General features: G+C 36.3%; 1 protein-coding gene across 4 annotated transcripts in view; it reads right to left on the bottom strand.

Moving 5' to 3' along the window:
* LOC135222961 (homeotic protein ultrabithorax-like) overlaps window positions 1-22,639 on the bottom strand; it is a 1,489,261-nt gene that overhangs the window by 1,040,477 nt on the left and 426,145 nt on the right. The gene's annotated exons all lie outside the window — the stretch shown is intronic.

The raw sequence follows: 22,639 nt of genomic DNA, 5'->3' as shown, positions 1-22,639 counted from the left end.
GTGAGGTGGTGGGATGGGGGGTGGGGGGGAATGAGGAGTAAAGAATGCAAGGAAAAGGAGCGAGAGAGAGAGAGAGAGAGAGAGACTACAAATAAAAAAAAAAAATAAAAGACTGAAAACAAGAGATACAGGAGGTTTGAATGCGAGGCACAAAATAATACGGAAAAGAGAAGCGTATGCAAAAGAGAGAGAGAGAGAGAGAGAGAGAGAGAGAGAGAGAGAGAGAGAAGAGAGCCAAAGGGCGCGTTATCAGAACCACTTGGTAGCCTCGTTACGTCAAGTTGGCACACTCACCACAGATTCCCCGACCATCCAGGTGACGAGGCAATGGCCGAACTTGGGAAGCGATGGACTCACCCGGCCGTTGAAGAAAAAGAAGAAGAAGAAGGAGGACTCCTTCTCCTTTTGCCTTTTTTTTTTTTTTGCCCTAGATGGGAAAAAGGGGAAGTCAGTAGTACTGAACTGAAGGATTTAGAGGATCATTTGCAAGGAGGATCTCGCACGTGGAGATCCCAGTCATTGAGGCCATAAGGTTTTGCAATGATGGAACGCGCGCGAGCGATGGGCTGCGGATAAAATATAACATCTCGTCTTCCAGTCTTTTTTTTTTTTTTTTTTTTTGCAGGAGAGAGAGAGAGAGAGAGAGAGAGAGAGAGAGATTCTCGCGAGGCTTATGTTATATTTGCAGAAGCGTGAAAAGAAAGACTTAAATTTGGCTTAGGCCTTCTTTATAAATGTCAGGGAGAAAAATTCTCTCTCTCTCTCTCTCTCTCTCTCTCTCTCTCTCTCTCTCTCTCTCTCTCTCTCTCTCAATGAAATCACAAATACAAGGCATCACAAGTTCAAAACCACAAAAGATGACCACCTGGTCACGTGATCATCAAAAGCGTCACGTGCGTTGCTTGTTCATTCCTTCAATCTGTAGCTGCTATTTATCTACAGACATTCATATTTCCTTCAGTAACTATAAAACTGCTCCGTGCGTTTTTCAATTGTTTTTATTTTTCATTTTCCGTACAATTCAGAATCTCATGGTAACATGGGAAGTTGATGAACTATGATGAATAACGAAATAACTGAACGCTAAATGCAGACGTAGGATAACTTAGTTTGAGATAAAGATAACACGATTCTTAAGCATTATCTAAGCTTCACTGTCACTATATTTTTAAGCGCAGATTTTAGTATATGAGAAAAAGTCTTCAAAACACTGTACAAAGGGAAGAAAGAACAAAAACAACAAGATCAAGATAGAAAAGAGAAGAAGGAAGGAATAAACCCCCCTCCCTTTTTTTTTTTTTTCATTACCTCAGCACTACATCGCCTCCGCTTAATTGATCAGAAGTTTAAACTCGTTGCTCCCAGACACAATATAAGCCAGCCACCCCGTCACCCACCCACCAAGTAAGAAATGTTTCGGTAAGAAAAGGCTCCCCCCCCCCCCCCCCCCCCCCCCCCCCACCCCCCCCCCCCACCCCCCCCCCCACCCCCCCCCCCCCCCCCCCCCCCCCCCCCCGCCCCCCCCACCCCGACCCGACCCCGCCGACTACTACTCCGAGTAAAGTAAAAATTGCAACCGGGGGTAACCGAGACGAATGCCCCCCGTAAAACTGTCAATTATAAATACCATCCACTTCGACAAACTCGATAAAGGCAGCGGAGGTGCCCTGTTTTGTTTCCGAGAAATTACTTCACGGTGGTTCTCCGTTCTCTCAGGGTTATTTGATTATCAAGGAGACCGCTAATTCTTTGTTTTTCCATTTTTTTTTATTTGCTCTTTCTAACTGTTAAATGTCTGGGGTTTTGGAGAGCAGCGATGCACCCAATATAATTTCATATTTCGTGCTAGAGACCTCCTCTTGTACTCACGTACGCATCTGGAGTGGCACTTGTTTTACAGACGGGAAAAAAACAGTGAATCATAAAACTTATGAACAAAATTCAATAATATATATATATATATATATATATATATATATATATATATATATATATATATACATATATATTAATAATTCGAACAGATACCATAAAAATCCAATTACACAAAGACGACTTCATCGCGTGGCTACTTCACAAACCACCGAAATGAATGGAATGATAGGTAAGGATTAAGTCTCGACCGTAACAGAAAACATAATAAACGCATTACGAAATTCATCAGACCTACGATCACGAAGACAGACTTAGGCTCCCTAATCTCCATATACTCGGGTATTGGCAGTGACACGAGAATCACGCAAGGGTCGAGGTGACAGCCAGGAGGAGGAGGAATAGTAAGAGAAGGAGGAAGAATGGGAGAAAAAGGAATAAGAGAAAGAGAGGGGGAGGAGGAGGAGGGGAAACAAGAGGACTAACAGGAGGAAGAGGAATACTAGGAGGAGGAGGAGGAGGAGGAGGAGGAGGAGCAATAACAAGAGGAAGAGGAATATTAAGAGAAGAGGAAGAATGGGAGAAAAAGGAATAGGAGAAAGAAAAAAGGAGGAGGCCTCATGAGGCCCTTTGGATTAGGTGTGTGTAGGTGTGTGTGTGTGTGTGTGTTATTACGAAGGACAAAGAAAGAGGGGGTGAGGCGCTAGTGGGCTAGGTCTTCTTTATAGAGGCGACAAGGAGGACCCACCCCCTCCCCCCCAACCGGATTAAGTCTGTCATGCAGAAGGAAAAATCATGTGACACCTATGAGACGCGCGGAATCCGAGAGGATTTCCTCGTGGTTGATTGACGAGGGATTTTCTCCCTCCCCTTCTCCTGTCTTCTTAGTTTCCTAGAGGAAGGAGAAAGGTGGCGTTTTATTAGCGATTCCTTATTGGTGAATTGTGTCGAGATAACCGCGCCGTCTCCAGTTCGTATTGAAGGGGAAAATCTATTGAGTGGCACCGAGGGGAGAAGAAAAAATAAATGATTAAATTTATATTTTTGGTAAGTTTTATTAACTGGAATATTTTTTGGTAAGTTTTATTAACTGGAATATTTTTTGGTAAGTTTTATTAACTGGAATATTTTTTGGTAATCTTTCTTAACTAAAATATTATTGGTATGTTTTATTAACTGGAATATTATTTGGTAATCTTTCTTGACTAAAATATTTTTGGCAATTTTATTAACTGGAATATTTTTTGTAATCTTTCTTAAGTAAAATATTTTTGGTAAGTTTTATTAACGGGAATATTTTTCGTAATCTTTCTTAACTACACTATTATTGGTAATCTTTATTAACTACAATATTTTTTTTCATCTGTCTTTTTAAGTGGAGACCATTGCTTAAACCAAGGAATTGCTTAAACCAGGGAATTCAAAAGAACGTGTTTTTTCTTAAGAAATATAACAATTGAGAAAGAAACCCACAAAATTACTGTGTATAACGTGTTTACTTGTAAGTATCTACATCTTATTTTACTCAACACGCTATACGCAGTAATTTTGTGAGTTTCTTTTCCAATCTTCAGAAGAAAACTGAAAGAAGTTTTTGTTTGGTTTAAATATAACAATGATAACTGGCTGCAAAGCCTACTCGTAATGAAAACAAATGGGAGTACAGTTTACGCCGTTGAACCTCTTCTTTATTGCACCCGTAGGAAATATACGAGTTAAATCAGAGCGTCGACTTCCTATTGCTATGGACCTGACGATAGTTCTTTTAAGACGTAGAGGCTTCCGAAAGTGATATCCTTCCAGTTCTCGGAAAGTCTTTTGAGGAGAGGGCTCTCTCTCTCTCTCTCTCTCTCTCTCTCTCTCTCTCTATATATATATATTATATATATATATATATATATATATATATATATATATATATATATATATATAGAATAGCCACAAATATTGTTTAATCTCGAATTTTCTGTACCTTGGGAATAACCCACGCCCAAGGAAATTATAACTGATGATAACGGTCTCTTCCTTTACCAGAATTTAGACCTGGTCTGTGGTTTAGAAACAACTACAGAAAGTCGACTTTGACCACTTGGCTATACATAATTCGAGATAGGTAAATAAGTATTATTACGCCCTCAAAAGAATAAAATAGATAAAACTCTTATTTTTCTATCCTAACATCGTGAAATTATTTTAAAGAAGGAATATTTATATTAGCGATCTTAGAGAGAGTCACACAATGCCCCGTTCACTTTAAACCCTGAAGATTTTTAATCACACGTAATATAAATCTCTTTAGTGACAATTACTTCCTCAGACAGTAGGAAATAGTTCCTGTTGATGACACAGGTGAATTAACTTGAAAGTTATTCAAAGGTCAATCATCAGCTTTTATACAGGTACAAACTAAGCATTAAACGCTGAATTTAATGATATAGGGACTGAGGCGATTGCGTTAAGCCCACGTTCAACGAGGTAACAATATAAAAATAATTACAGACGAAAAATCAATTCAACGTAAGCATGAAAAACTAAGGGGAAATTATCACAAAAACCATCAGAAAAATTCCAAATCATTACATAGCACTACATGAATGTATTATTATTATTATTATTATTATTATTATTATTATTATTATTATTATTATTATTATTATTATTTATAATTATTAATTATTATTATTATTATTATTCCCACTCAGAAGAAAGGATTCGAACTACGAATGACCAATCCCACGTCTCCAATAATGGTATCCTGTGAGAGTGCTGCCATTTTTGGATTAATTGCTTGTCTCTTGATATACGACTTCGGACGTGCGTGAGCTCCGTACAAAAAGAAAAAAAAATATCCTTGAGCTGCGTAATGGCAAGTTTAAGGTGTTTTATGACAGTTTTTTACGACGCCACATACACCTACAATAATGTATCGATTCATGGTGTTCAATAGAAGCAAGAGAAGAGAAAAAGTAATACAGACGAAAATATTGGCGGTTGGATAAGAAGTGTATATAGAATGTATCCAATACATTGTTCAGAAGACTATCACGTCGGTTTACCAATGTATCATATTTTTTTTTATTGGAAAAAAAAATACTACGACTATTTTTCCATCAGCAGTTTATTCGAAATTACTGTAAAAGAATTGCAGGCGGAAGACTGCGCCATATTCGGCTCCTGACGCCTCGGGTCGAGAATTACTAATTCCCGCTCCCAGGATATTTTAATGTTCATTCATTCCAACACCTCTTTTCAAACAGTTCTTTATAGGTCACCCCCTCCCTCTTACTTCCAAAAACTTGGAATTACAAGCTCTTTTTATCTAACCTTTAATACCCAATTCCCTCCACCTCACATAACTATACCTCAAAACCCCCTCAGTAATCTTTTCAGCTAACATTTTTTAAAATTTTACATAATAAAGCCTTCATTCAGTTTTTCACTCAACATTTTTAACATTTTACATACTCTAACCTTCATTCATCTTTTCACATTTTCAACATTTGACGTAATCTAACCTTCATTCATCTTTTCACCTGACATTTTTAAGATTTTACATAATCTAACCTTCATTCAGCTTTTCACTCAACATGTTTAACATTTTACATAGTATTTCTAATTCTTGATCCTCTATGCTTCTCAAAATAACTGATCTTACTTTTCCACTATTGTTTTTGCTCAATATATAGACCTGACTTTCATACAAGGAGATATTTCCCAACAGTCCCTTCATGCAATTCATACTTTCCTTCCATAAACCGGTCTGCTTTACTTCCATGCGTTTTGCTAGGACACGTATTTTCTCTTTCCTTCCGTAAGAGAAAATAAGAGTCATTGGAAGGGAAAATTGAATTGCATGTAGGGATTGTTGGGAAATATCTCCGTGTATGAAAGTCAGGTCTATATTTTGAGGAAAAAAAAAAAAAGTTTTCAATTACCACCATAATCTTACTCACGCTGCCATTCACTTTCAGCATTCTCCCCTTAGCCACGATTTAACATTCTTTCACCAGTTTCTGGAGTCCCTCTTCACTTTCACTCGATTGACCTTGTTTCATGGGCAAACATTAACCGCTTCACACTCCGTTCTAACTCCATTATTATCCCATAACGTTACACCTACATCTGACCTTTCCACGACCTCTCACATCACTCCATCTATAAAAGTATCACAAGGTCACACTGTTGCCACAGCTCCACTTATACTTCAAACCAGTCACTCGACAGCCAGTATATTCGTTAAATCATAAAATTTTTTAATCACATTCGAAACTTACTTCCTTTTACAGTGCAACACCTCAGCATACTCCACAGCGTATTGCTATCAATTGTTTCAGGAGATTTTGCTGACCCCAATTTCTATATATATATATATATATATATATATATATATATATATATATATATATATATATATATATATATGGATATAGGTATGTGTGATACCAAGGGGGAATTATATTATAATTAATATGAAGTTCGTCGTCTCACGGTCTCGAACTGCCGATCACGAGAACTCACTGCGTTTAGGGACGCCTTATATTATGTTTATATATATATATATATATATATATATATATATATATATATATATATATATATATATATATATATATATATATATTATGTTTATATATATATATATATATATATATATATATATATATATATATATATATATCCACACACACATACAAGTAAATGCAGTCAACGCAAATACATCAAAGAGAGTGGTGCCTCTTGACTTCTCAGAGGATTTCTTCCTCTGCCCCCTCCCTCCCTTCCCTCCCCCCACGAGGGCCAAAAGCCCGCCAGCAACAAACAATATGCGCTGGCGGTACAGGGTCGACCATTCTCACCCCATCGCTCCCTTTAATATGACAATCAACGTGCCCGGACCTCTTTAGTATCGAGCTTATTTGAATATTCCTCAGGAGAAAGGCGTCGTTTGTACCTAGGGCACGCCTCGAAGGCCGTTCTTCATCGTTATCACCTATATCAATAGCATCCCTCTCCCTCTCTCTCTTTCTCTCCTCTTCACCTACCCTCCCCCCTCTCACGCAATCCCTAACCCCTTCTTTCCTCTGTTCTTCCTTCATGCATCCATCCTTTCTCTCTCTCTCTCTCTCTCTTCTCTCTATCTCTCTCTCTCTCTCTTGATTTACCTCCTTCTGGCAGGCCCCCTTCCTTCTATTATTCCAAGACAAAATCATTAGGACACTGTGAATGCACAGTAAAACTTCCCCTTACAGATAAGTGAGCACACGATGTATTTTGAGAAATTCTAATCCTTGTAACTCCTTGTAACTCCATGTCACAGACCACGGAATAGCTCTCAGTTAATTCGCCTATGTCATCAACAGGAGCTATTTCCTATTTTCAGAGGAAGTAATCCTCATGAAAGAGCCTTATAAGTACTTGCCACTAGAAATCTTCAGGTATTTACAGCGATGGGGGCTTTGTATGACTCTCTCTCTCTCTCTCTCTCTCTCTCTCTCTCTCTCTCTCTCTTCAGCCCTTATTTTACTTCTTCTTGACTCCTCACCATTCTGAAGTTATTTCCAGTTGAAAAAAGAATGAACTGATAAAACGACCTCTTCCCTTTGTAACATATCTATATTCTCTACTTTAATAATAAAAATTCTCTTAATTCTTATCAGCTATTATAACTCAATTTGTCTTTCGCCAAGAATAAGAGTATTCCGGTTTATTGTTTACGAATACGAATGATTCATATTGCCAAAAGTAATTTAATTTATTTCTAACACATTAAGTTCCTAGCATTCATTACCGGTCTTAATGAGCAATTAGAAATTTTATCTAATTCCCGACTGCAATTAGGAACTCTTCTAAATGTGATTTAAAATAGTTCCCTTTTTGCCTGCTCGTACTTAAAAAAATATTTTTTCACAGTTATTATATAAGGATAGAAATCATTCGAATGCCACCTACGTACATAAAGTAACACACACACACACATATATACACACACACACACACACACACACACACACACACACACTACATATATATATATATATATATATATATATATATAATATATGTATGTAATATATTTTATATATATTTCATTGTGCGAGTTAAACAAATTCGTAGGATTATTATGAAATAATAAGAATCTATGACATTTAAATTGTTTCATCGCGTGATCACGTTGCTTTCCCATCAATCTACGGCATAAGATTCGCTATTTTTGCAACCATAATCAAGTGAAAGCGCCCATCATCGTTCGTACTATCAATCCTGTGATAAAGCATTTCTTCCAATGGAGTCTGTTATCAGCTCAAGGGGGAAAGAAGGTGATAGCTGATAAAAATAATATGTGAATTCTACTGTAGTACTGCGCACTTATGACTTTCTCTTTGAAAAACGTCAGTTTATAGATATAGTACTCTTATCTGTATATACGTCACTAAGTATATACATAGATTTAGATATAGGTAAAAGAAGGGTGTTCAACTAGTCCATTACTTAGGTTCAAGTTAATTAAAAAAAAGGATTGGAAGCAATAGTAGAATAGTTACTTCATTCCTGCCTTTTGAAAACAGGGATTTCAAACTATAGACCAGGCTTTTCTTATTCTGTTTGCTACTGTGGTTGATATCTCACTCCCTAACCATTCACCAGAAACTGATTCCAGTTCCCACAAATCCTCTTCCTTTCCTTCTAAGTTCTTGTTAAAGTTTGCTGTCCATCTTGATTATTTTTTTGTAACAGTATTTCTGCTCAGGCCTGGACCAAACTTGTTCGTTTTAATGATTATTTGTTAACTCCCTTTACACTTCTTTATTCGCAATTCCTTTTATCCAACCTCTAGTATGTTTTAATAGTGTGGAAACAGAACCCAGATCTGTCTGTGTTTGGCTGAAAGCAAAAAAGTCTTAAGTTTAGTTAGACTCACATCATGACCTGGCTAAGTCTCCTAAAATGTCTACGTAATTACAATTCCTAGTTCACAAATCAGTGCCCTGATATGACATACTCTTTCATTTCTCAATCTTAAATTCTCCTTTGGGCTTGTAGCAATGCTTCATTAAAAAGTCGTTGCATATATATATATATATATATATATATATATATATATATATATATATATATATATATATATATATATATATATATATATTCTCATATGGGAACGTGGCCAAGGCTACCAGATTTCCATAGCGGTTCTGTCATTGTAAGCAGCACATGCCCTAAGGGACTCCTCAGGCGATGATGGCTTGCCTTCTTAATAAGCAACAAGTCAAATGTTTCAGCAAACACAGCAAAAGGTACTACAGCTCCCCCACATTCTATCGCTGGCATGAAAGACTCATCCAACCGTTTGGCCATCAAGCAAACGGGCCCATTAGGGTTAACTGTAGAGGGGTGGTGAATGGAGCAGCGGATGTCAGATGTGAATGGGGGAAGAGAAGAGGGAAAGATGAAGGAAGGAAGGACCTTAACGAAATTAAACTTAATATGCACAACTGGATGGCCATTACCAAGATACGGCGGTTTAAGCAAAACTTTACGATGGAGAATGAAAGGACCTTGACTACTTGTTACGAGGGAGCAATGATGTTCTTGAGAGAGAGAGAGAGAGAGAGGAGAGAGAGAGAGAGAGAGAGAGAGAGAGAGAGATTCAGAAGATTATGAAAGATGCCATCCGTAGTTAATTAGTACTTAAAACTTTGTCGCAGACAAGAGCAGAAAGAGTATTCCATTGACGATATACAAGCCTCAATGTAAAAATTTAACATGCTGGGCAAGACTTAAATATTATAATGAAAGACGAGGTTTTCTTGGGGTTGCAAAACTAAACCTGAATGAAATTTACCCTTGATTTGATGTTAACTGGTAACAGATGATGGAAGCTGCAGCAACTGGTGAAAGTTTGAGTATTTTTTTTTCTTCTTTTTTGTAGAAAAGGAAGGTAAGTAATGTTTGAGTGCTTGTATACCTTAGAATAGAAACCTTTCGTAAGTGTGGTCGTTTCTGTAGGTTGCACATAATCCAAAGGTCCACAACACGCCCCCTACACCCTTTTACATCGTAACACACTCAATCTAAACCAATTCAAGTGTGTTAATGAGTACAGATTATCTTTTCTATAAGACCACAATAGAGCATTTTACAATGGGCACATCTTAATATAACTCAAGAATCTCTCTCTCTCTCTCTCTCTCTCTCTCTCTCTCTCTCTCTCTCTCTCTCTCTAATATATATATATATATATATATATATATATATATATATATATATATATATATATATTCCTCTTTCCATATAATTCTAAATGAATTCAGCGACTCACAGGCAGTTCCTACGATCTGGCACTGTTTCAAGAGGGCCACCGTGATTCCCATAGATAATCCCCACGACACAACCATCCCCTTCCATCTGGGAACTCTTTCCCCCTCCTCCTTCCCCCAGCCCCCCTCCAAAAACCCTATGACCGAGGCCTCCCTCACTCATTTAGGCTGGATTCAACGGAGTACCTTCCAATAGGGGTAAAAAAAAAATAAAAAATAAAATAAAAGTCCTATGTCAATTTTGCTGAAGGAATTTATGACCTAGTTGGCCGTCTTTATTGGCGCCCTCATTGTTGACCTAGGAAAATAAATTAAGGGATGAAAAGGGCATTTCCTAATATTGAACGCGTTCATTACCCCGGACATGAACATATACGCACAGTTAAGATACATGACGTGGAACACTTTACGCGCTTGATGGAAACACTTCTCCTGTGAACAGTACGCTTAATTATGAAAGCAGGTATGCAATAAATAAGATTACAAACTACACACACAAACACACACACATCCACACACACACGCACATAATGTATATATATATATATATATATATATATATATATATATATATATATATATATATATATCCTGGAAGGCCCTCCGTTTTTTTATTTTTATTTTATTATTTTTTTTTGAGACAACCGCTGTCAAGGGAAATGGCTGATTGGTTTCACAAATACACTGGCCTATTATATATATTATATATATATGATATATATATATATATATATTATAATTAATATATATTATTATATATATTATATATATATATATATACATATGTAAATATATATATATATATAGATATTATATAGATATATATGGTAATATAATATAAATACAAAATATATAAATATATATATTATATTATATATATATCTTATATATACTATATATATATATTATATATTACAATATACATATAAATTTACAAATATATATATATATATATATATATATATATTATATATATTATATATATTGATAAGAATGTAAAATCTTCATAAGTCAGCAGCAATTAATCAATAATGCCTAGAGAGAGAGAGAGAGAAGGAAGGGGTTAGGAGAGGCAGTATTTGGATGTGACAGAATGAAACGGCAATTCCAGGCAGGAATGAGATCGAGAGATCATCGGTGATTCCACCTTGGCACTGAAGGCAGGAATTCATCAGCAAAATGGCCCCTGCCTCTAATATTTCGGGACGGTCACGAGGAGGAGACCTACCGCTGAAAATTTATTCTTCTAGGACAAAATCAATAATGGCTGCCCATATCTTTTCGCTGAAGGGTGTAGCACGCGATTTACGGCACCCACCCCCCCATCCCCCTACCGCCCCCACAAAAAAAAAAAATGTAATAAAACAGCAGCCTCTGAAATATGTTCTTGAAGGAGAACCAATATTCCACTTATATTACACTTACACATCTCTCTCTCTCTCTCTCTCTCTCTCTCTCTCTCTCTCTCTCATTTCTACTAAACAGGGAAGAAAGAAAGACAGAAAGGGAAAAATGGTAATAATATATGAAATATTAGCGTTTTTTTTTTCTTTTATAAGGGTAGAAAAATCTACGAATATCCCCATCTTTATTCAATTTATTCAACATTCCTGTGCCAAGTGACGCCGTTTCCCAATATATATATAGTAGTAGCCCTAGAGGCGAGAGATACGTTAAGTTGTGCCTTTCTTCTTTAAGAAACAATATATGTATATTCCTTTACAAACATACTTTATAACATTATACTCCTATGACTCTTAGGCACCTCTATAAAGTGTATATCTCTCACCCATTCACTGAACACCTTTCCCCAATCCGCACATACCTTACAAACCCTGGTCAGCCACACAATCATCCCATCTTCACTGTACGGAGGTACCTCACTTGTAACCCAATCAATTGCTGGTGTCTTTCCATTCTTTTGGCTCTTAGCTGACCTCCTTATGTCATCAACAGCCATTCTACGATCATTATAAACTAATAATAACTTTCCTGCTCTTACATGTTTCTCTTTTATCTCACCATTTTCAACCAATTTTCAGATTAATAATCACTACACTATCACGGGACTATACTCACTTTAGGTGTCAGCTCTCCTCTTATTTCTTTTTATTCTGAGATCCATTTGTTCATTAACCTCTCTCTCTCTCTCTCTCTCTCTCTCTCTCTCTCTCTCTCTCTCTCTCTGCGCTTACTTTCCTACTGTCCTTCTTCTCTCAGCTCATATCACTTGCTTTCTCATTCTCTCTATCTTTTCTCTTGACGACTGTATTTTTGTCTTGCAACTGAACCTATATCCTCATTTTTTTTATATGAAATTCTCAATTCTGCATCCCAGTGCTCATTGTTTTTATCCTCCCATCATGTCCCCCCATGCCTACCAATATCCTTGCACCCCAAGGCTTTGAACCTGAAACTCTAATTAATTACACATGTAAACGGAAAGAGCAGAAATACACACCTGCTGCATACTTTAGTAAGCATGTTTCTGCCAATAAGAAAAAGCAAAACTATACATAACCGTAACTTTCACAATGCTTTCTCTGGAATTTTTCTCTTACTCCCCCCCCCGAGCCAAAATCACCCTCAGGTCGTCCTCCTTTCCTCCTCCTCATCTTCTTCTTCTTCTTCTTCCTCCTCCTCCTCCTCCCTACCCTGGCGCTCAAGGCATCGAAATTCTAGGGATTTTTATGGGCAGATTCATCAGACAGAGGAGAAGGACAAAAAGAATGTAATATCCTGAATACTTCATCACAGCTGAAGATGTGTTGGTGTTATGGGGGTGGGAAAGGGGAGGGGGAGTAGTAGCCAAGGGGACGTCCTGGAGGGCATGGGTGTAGTGGCATAAGGGGAAATAATGGGAAGAGGGATAAATGTGGTTTGGAAACTATGGACATAGCATTCTATTGTAGCTCTTTCCTCTCGCCAGACATATTCCATTTGCAACCCATTACAAGAAGACTCCAAAGCGCTCTTGCTCTCTCTCTCTCACACACATTATATATATATATATAAAATATTTATATATATATATATATATATAATTTATATTATTATATATTGTAAAATGAAACAGAGAATATTGACTGACTAGTTTTATCTACTTGGACCGTTTCAGAAAAACTGGTACATAACATAGAAAATTAGCTTTCTAAATGCCAGGATGAAACAAAAGAACATATGAACATACAAACGGTTAAAAAGGGCCTTTGAAACCTGTGATGATTCCAATATTCATAAATCACGGTTTTAGAATATATATAAATTGGTTTATCTTTTTTATGGAAAATATTAAGTTTATCATTTTGGGTCTGATGGGCATTTTATTAAACACTTCGTATATATAACCAGACTCGAAGTTTTGCGCATTTCTAATTAACAGAATGATGACTGTACTGTCACAAGAAAAACACCTATAGTGTTACCGTATGCATATTTCACGAATTTCTTTTGTTGCTCCATTCAATTTTATGCATAAACTACTTGAGAATTGATATCCACAACTTTTGCTATTATCAAGAGATATTTCTTTATTAAGTTCTTTTAAATATCAGTGTTCTTCAATGCTACCTTAACAATTAATCTGTCACGCAGACTGACAAAATTCTTAATGTTATTTGTATATGGTCTATAGGTGAGTTTTGCTATGTGTTTTATTGTTGTTAATATGTTTTTTTTTTTTTTTTTTTTTTTGCCTATCTCAATGCATCGTCTGATACAATATAAGGATACTTCAAATTTCTTGTATATATTCAATTTCATTAGAAATATATTAAAGACAAGAGTACAACACGTTTTGCTCTTAAGAAAACTTATGCGAATTCTGACTTCTTAATCTTATTGTCGTAACTAAAATAAAACTGAATAAAAAGTTCTTATTTGAGATGATGAGATGTATGCCTCTGCAGTAAACAAAACAAATTAATAAACGTAAATTCAAATTCAAAATTTCAAAATTCGAATTAAAGATTAAAAATCAAGCATATGAATTCAAAAACGGATGTTCAAAATTGTGAATTCAAAAATGGAATTTCAAAAATGTGAAATAGCAAAGTCAACACTGTGCAGGGTGAATTAAAATTCACATCTTTGATCAATACTAGAAGCAATACAAAGGCTGGCTATACACAGAGCGAGCAAAAGAGTGGTAATTGTATTCAATCACAGGGGTACCAACATCAATATCTAAAATGTGTATATAGATACTGTATTGCCAGTCAAATACAACCAAGAACAGAAATCCACATGAATTATATAGATATATAGTCATATGAGAGAGAGAGAGAGAGAGAGAGAGAGAGAGAGAGAATGTAGCATTTACTTGATTGACCCAGTCCAGCATTCTCTATATTACGTCTACAAATGAGCAAACGTTCAAATGCAAACAAATATGCAGATATAAAATATGCAATAGAAAGGATATATCGAAAAGTAATACAACTCATGTTTGCCTCATAATTCTATAAATAAATTCACCATATCAACTAACGACAGCTTACAATCGTTACAACATAAAACTTAGAATTCATATTCCAAAACTGTATGAACAACAGTTAAATAATTACACGTAAGAATTCATATTCCAAAACTGTATGAACAACAGTTAAATAATTACACATACAAACATCCGATAAAAAGCATTTAAAAGATAGTTCTTGCCTTCTTCACGTCAACAAAAGACTGCCCAAGGTAATGATCTATCTATCATTAACCACTAAATACGATTAAAACGTCCACGATCTGTCAGCGCTGTCCGACGGAGAATCATGCATAGGCTTCCATTAATGTAATTGGAATCCCGTTTTCTGTGATGGTTTTTATCATTGTTTCCCTTGCATGACGCGACATCCCATTTTCTCTATCGCGTCTTTCCCCATAAGTCATCGGCATCGCCAATCTCGCTCGTAATTCTCAGCCTAATTAATGCTTGTCGACTCCGACGGTAAGAAGGTAATGTGTGTGGACGAGGGCGCAGGCAAAATCCGCCCTTACGCCACGCCGCGTGTGCCTGAAACGTACGCCCTTCTTGTCCTGACAAGCGCTGAATTATTGTCCTCCAAAAAACAAGGTTCACAATAATAATGGACAAAATTTCCCAATCTTGATTTTGCTCAGTACCTAGTAACCTACGGAGGAGGAGGAGGAGGAGGAGGAGGAGGAGGAGGAAGAGGAGGAGGAGTTAATGGGAGCTGCCTCGCCGTTTTTTCTCCCCCCCTCCCTTCTCTTTTCTTCGGTTCGGTTCGAAATCACGATACTTGATCGCGCACAAGCATTTGCACTCTCAGGATACGTCTCGGAGAAAATAAAACAAAAATAAAACAAAACAGAATAAGACGACAGGAAGAACCTCCCGCCATTAAGGCATTGTGGGGATGACGTTACAAAAGCCATTACCAACACGTAACCTTTATTGAAGGGCAGCGCTTGGGCGAGGGAGGGTGCTAGGTGGCACATTATTCGCTCGCTCAGAAATCGTCTCTAAACGCCCAACGCGCTTTTTTCAACGCTTCGCAAGTGACTCCAAAAGACACGTCAATATACCGGCCTTGCGTTTTTCGACGTTAGAACGTCGCCATTCGCGACGGCTTCCTGTACAAATATCGCCGAAAATGAAAACGTTAAGCGCATGCATGTTGTGTCTGTAACCTAGCACCAAAGGGCCCTAACGTCCAGCGATGCCATTAGGCGTGAATTACTCGTTGTATCTAGCCGATTTTGATCCTAATGGCCAGAAATCAATTATGGCGTTGTGCCTCCGAGCATCATGATTAACTGGCTCTTTTTTTTTTCCCCACTATTTATTGCCAGGTGAGAGCGATAAGGGCGTAAGCATCGCCAGCGGACTGGGTGAGCGAGAAGGCTATAATGGCGAGAGTAATGGCGACTTTCGTCGCACCTACGACCTTTGTTCGACGAAGTTGTCAACGACGACTTCTGTATGGCGAGGCTCCGAAGCCACCTTCGGAATCAAGCCCGCACGAGGAAAAACTGCAAGCAGCAGCAGCAGCAGTCACCTGAGATGTGTGTCTGTGTGTTTGCTTTGCATTTTCTTGCTGTGCTTTCGAATAATATCCGTTAACACGCACCTGCCATTACCGAGTGGCGCGACCGCCAAATTCCTCCTCCTCCTCCTCCCCTTCTCTCTCTCTCTCTCTCTCTCTCTCTCCTCTCTCTCTCTCTCTCGGTGTAATTTCGAACCGGGGGTATAACTCGCTAGGTGTCACGCCAGGACGAGGCTTGAATTCTGAATGGCTTATTGCTGAGAGAATATGCTATCCTCCGGAGAGAGAGAGAGAGAGAGAGAGAGAGAGAGAGAGAGAGAGAGAGAGAGAGAGAGCACTGCGACGGCTCCGAACCCCACCATCGAATGATGGCTCCTTTCTTACACAGACAGCGAGTTCGTATACGTTGACATTCCTGTAAGCGTAATGACGATACGGGGATACTACGCAAGACGTTTTCCTACCTTTTGAATAAATGTTCTTCTCATAGAGAGAGAGAGAGAGAGAGAGAGAGAGACTTATCAAATATCGCATCTGGTTCTGTTTACGAGTTCCACGCGAAGGCCCGACTCCTCCCTCCTCTGACTGTAATTTACTTAGCATCGGGGCCAGTAATCATCATCATTGATCATCCTTGGACTTGAGACTCCGCCTACAAAGTCATGAACATGATATTCAACAACAATGTTTCTTGACTTCATACATACACACGCAAACGCAGGCACACCGTCATGAGGGAGGTCGCAGTATGTTTTTAAGCTTTAAGTTGCTTGAGGTAGGAAGGAGTCTCTTTTTCTCTCGGGCCCCTCTTCCCCGTCGCTAGAATTCATGTAGGTGACTTTCGACTTATCTACCCCCGGCCTGTTCTAGTAGGGTCTTCCAGGAATGATTTTTCTTAAAAAGGTAAGAAAAAGTCATATTTAACACGACGACGATTAACATATCCGCCGAGAATGTGGGTAAATATACGTACATTCTCCTTCACCAAGGTCCATATGATATTAAATATATGCGCACGATTAAGAAAATCTAGCGGAACTGCGAGAATATATTTAGGTTCAGGGGTAAATACAACAAGAAAAAATGCAACGGTATTGAATTCCGACAGATCGAAGGCAGGGAGACCTGACCGAACTACAGGTGATATATATATATATAATATTGGATAATTATATATATAGATATATAGTATAGATATATATATTGGAAATAGATCATAGAGATAGATACACACCACACACACAGAACATATATAGATATATATAGATATATATATATATATATATATATATAGATATATTATATATATATAGATAGATACACCACACACACACGGACAAGAGCATATATATATATATATATATATATATATAGACAAACACACACACACACACACAACACACACATATATATATATATTATATATATATAGATATATATATATATATACCATATATGTATGCACAAACACTCAGCGTTCATATTCCTCTGCATAAATACATCCAGTAAAACTAACGGATACAAACGAAACCCGAAGACTTGTTTTTCTATTACGTGAACATGAACGGCGTCGAAACTTCAGGAAGGAAAGCGCAAAGTTTCGAATGCCTTGAGGACGCTGCGAATTTATGCCCAAACGCGCTAATCGAACTCCATGCGACAAGGTATGACGGTGTTTACGGTACATATGTAATCACGGCACAAGCACCCTCCATGCAGACAGTCGATAATTCAAAATTGTAAGTAATTCATGAGCATCTTACGTCTATGAAGAAACACGCCAAAGATGCGAAAATAATTTAGCACTTTAATCAATGCAACAATTCCCCAAATATGAATATATAATACCTTGATTAATTTATTTCTCGATGATTCCAAGAATACATATATGTAATACATTAATCAATTTACTCTCTGATATTACACGAATGCAAAATATATATAATGCTTTAATTATTATATTTTATAATTCCCCAAAAACAAATTGAAACGGGAAACGTTATGGAGGAGGTTTTGAGAATATGGACTCGGGTCACTGACACTGACTTAGACTGCTTGTGCGCTTCAGCATCGGTAAATGCACTTGGGCCGTTGCAGAAAGATCACTGCAATAAATTGTTTTAATGATATAATTTTATCCAATATTTTATGAATCCCATTTCATTGTTTTTCATTCACACATCAAAACTAATTTCACTTGTTCCACTAATTTATGCTCATATTTCTATGAATATTGGTTACTGGTGTATTTTTAAAAATATTCTTTATGCATCAACAGACACCATTGTGGGTTTGCCTTAATTTTTTTCCTTATAGAATACTGGAGGCTGCATTTCTTATATCAAGCGTGCAAAACGTATTTTATAGATGCAATAATAATAATAATAATAATAATAATAATAATAATAATAATAATAAAATAATAATAATAATAATAATACTATAATAATAATTAAATAATAATAATAAAAGAATTATCTGATAACTATTATTAGTTTATTTTCAATAAAAAACGTTTTTTACAACCTTCATCCATACTTAGCGTTTTTCATGATTAACATAATAAAAAAAATACCAACTAACTTCCAATGATTTACAAGGAAACCATCTTTGTGAGTGTTGGTACATGATTAATATTCAAAAGGGAAATATTATTCCAATAACAATAAATGTATACAAGCACACAAACTTTACAATTTTGAATAAAATATATGTGATATATATATATATATATATATATATATATATATATATATATATATATATACACATAATTTATATATGAAAAAATATAATATATGTATAATGTGTGTGTCACAATTAAAGGAAATTATTCTGAGCATGGAAGTAACAATAATTATATTTATCGCAAGACTAAAAGTTTCCCGATGAACAAAGTATATACATGGGGAAAGGCAAACTTTACTTATTTACGAATACTTTGACAGATAGCTTCGGCAATTATAATTTATTTTCAAACTGAAAATCTTAAACAAAAGTTATAAAAGATAATATATGACCTGTTGTCTAGCTTTTTAAAACAACGCCTTTAAAATTATCTGAAGCTTCAAGAGATAATAATGAAACATAACACCAGCTGAAGAAAATTCATATAATAGTAAAACAACGAAGTTTATGGTAATTTTCTCAATACTCATTCAGAAAAGAAAATGACAAATAAACCCTGATCACTATTTATACAAGAATTCTCGTCGTAATATATAAACTATTTGGGGTGAGAGCGATAATGATCAACTAGATATCAGAATTCCAACAACAACAACAACAACAACAATAATAATAATAATAATAATAATAATAATAATAATAATAATAATAATAATAATAATAATAATAATATTTATTATTATTATTATTATTTAAATCAGATAAAAGGAACAAAGAAAGGTATAGAAATAAAAGAACCATTATTACTACTAACGAAAATAAAAACAAACATTTTTTATTTTCTACTAAATGTTTCTATTGTTACGGATCTAAATTTTACCTTAGATAAGGCAATTAATTCAACTTTCGATCGCTACTGAATGTAGAGAATTTCTTTCTGTAAGAATTAGTTCCATATAACAGTCGCGAAGAAATTTATGAACTTGATTCAACTTTCTTCCTGATAAACGGAGAAAAAAAAATTATAGCACATAATGTGGTACCCATAAAAAAAGATATAAATATCAATAATATTTACATCCTAGATTTCTAAGGATATAATATTAATAATGATAATAATGACAATAATCATAGGATATATAATAATAACTGTGGTAGTAGTAGTCTTAGTATTAGCGGTCATTTTAAATCCAAGGATATGTACATAAGACAGCGCTGCGAAACGCGATATTTAAAAGTACAAAATTTATAAGCAAAGTGTGTTACTAAACAGCAGCCTCACTGTACTCATAATTTTGCAACTTCCAGAAAAAAAAAAAATATAAATCTATATATATAATATATATTATAATATATTATATATTATATATATATATAGATTATAATATATATATATATAATAATTGATACCACATAAGAATAATCTGATAATAATACATGATATATATATATATATACATATATATATATATATTATATAGTGATATATTATAATATATTATTATATTATGTTATATTATATACCATATAATATAATTATTTATATATATATTAAGATATTCATAATATTAATATATTATCTGTATTGTATGTAATGTAATATTATTAAATAACCATACATAAGGGGGGCGGTGTGGGAATTAAAGAAGTACTTTCATTTCAAACGCCACAAATTAGTTACCACGAAAAATAGCAATTAAGCAGTTCAGCCGAAAACCTCAAGTTTAAGAATAACCTTGAGCGTAATCCATTGAAGTCACAGCATCATCTTCTGACAAACAAAAAATAAACGCCATTATTTTATATATATACAGGTAAAGCAAATCAGTGATGAAGCCGTAATTTGGTTAAATACACAATTTTAAAATATCAATAAATTCGCAGCTCGCGATTTAACAAATAGGGACACTCGATCACCTGCGTAAGCTAGCATTTACACGCATATAACATGACGCCTTTCGGTAACACTATACTCCGCATGCTTGGGTCTGGCTACCGGCATACATTTTCCAACAGCATACAAAGTGGCAAATTTACTTGCAAATCAAAATCAATATCCTAGTCGTTAATCGGAACTGAGAATTCATTCGCATGCATCGTTGTCTTCTTGATAAGTATTCATAAATTTACGCTATTGTTTTTTTTTTTTTGCCGCTGTCCACTGCGCGTTTTCAGTCTTGAGCGTACTTATCCAATCAAATAGTTCTTCACAAAAAATAGGTCCTTTTCCCTTTCTCTCCTTTACGAAACCAAATTATTCATAATGAGGTGATGACAATTCAGCCTCGGAGAATTCACTATTCAACCCGTCTAGGCAGTTGTAAAATATGACGGGATACAACAAGAGCCTCCAGAGGCAAATTCTCCCATAAGGGATAGATCGCATGCATAAATACACCTCGAGATGCTCCTCTGCAACCTTCCTCTCCATCCCCCGCCCTTCTCCATTCCTCCTCCTCAAGTTGAATGCAGACTTGAATAATGCAACCAGAAGCTATAACTCAAAAGTCTAACAACCCCCCACAGGGAGCCGGAATAAAGCCCCTATCCTCCCAAGGGGTATTATAAACCTTGCTTATGTGTGTAAGTTACAACTCCCGACAAAGGAGTTGTTTGTAAGTCACCAATGAGTCTCCGAGTATAAATATCACCGGTCCCCCTCAGTCCATCAGACCCCCCACCCCTTCCCTCTTCTCCCCCCTTAAAAAAAAACCATGATTGACGAAGGTAAAGTCCATAAAGAAAAATGTCTTTAATGTTATTGGAACACCCCCCAACCCCCAACCCCGCCCCCAAGGACACTTGCAACTTTTTTTTTTCTATTACTTTTATTTTTCCACCACTCGAATGCATCCTCTCCTAACGCACATACGCACTCTCTCTCTCTCTCTCTCTCTCTCTCTCTTCTCTCTCTCTCTCTCTCTGTTCACTGGGCGCACACACGCACTCACACACTCAAACATTAACGGCTCCAACTCGGCATGCGATGCAGTCGCCAATTACACTCCAGGAGGAACCACACTGCATTGCTGCAGCATCGCTGCGCTGAGCTGGACGCAGCTGCAAGAGAAGAAATCCCTCGTGGGTTTTGCACAATCTCACATTTATGATGTATCTGTAATGTCTGTCATAAAATAACAAATAAATAAATAAAACCTTACACGAACGATGCCAGACACTACAGGATGAAAACGAAAGTTACGCTGAGCAAATCACGAGTCTTCTCTTCCGATGCTCTTGGTTGTAACGGGAAAAGCGCAGAAAAAAAAACTTCATTATAATTAGTCCATTAATCCCTAGTTGTATATCACCATTAGAATGAATACTTCAACTAATGAAACCTTTTGTCTCACAGTATTTGATAAGAACCCACATATCCATTCATTTACATTCTATTTCATTCGTGGCTTATTAAAAATGTTTATAAAACATAGAAGTAATCCCATCCGCTGAGATTTGAAAGATTTCCCAAAAGCACACGTCGATTAACACAAACAATAACCTTTTATAGCTTTCAAGCACTTCATTTCACTAAAAAAAAAAACGAGGGAAATATGAAAACATCACTTGTTAGCCAACAACAAACGCTCCACTTGAGATCACTATCTATCACTCCGTTGGGATTCCCTCTCTTTGACACAAGCGCTGCCCAATTCCCGAGTTCGCATGCATGCGTAGAGTCCCTTAATAATAACATAAAGGCACAAACTTCTTATTGAAGTAGAGAAGGGCCAACAAGTACTATTTTCACATTGTCAGCCGAATCGCAAATTATAACGATGCTGCTTTCATTTGACCGGAGGCCAACTCGCGGGTGCTTGC

Source organism: Macrobrachium nipponense, chromosome 8 (assembly GCF_015104395.2).
Source record: "Macrobrachium nipponense isolate FS-2020 chromosome 8, ASM1510439v2, whole genome shotgun sequence".
Classification (NCBI taxonomy): domain Eukaryota; kingdom Metazoa; phylum Arthropoda; class Malacostraca; order Decapoda; family Palaemonidae; genus Macrobrachium; species Macrobrachium nipponense.
The sequence above is the reverse complement of the archived record's forward strand: the minus strand, read 5'-3'. Positions and strand labels throughout refer to the sequence as shown.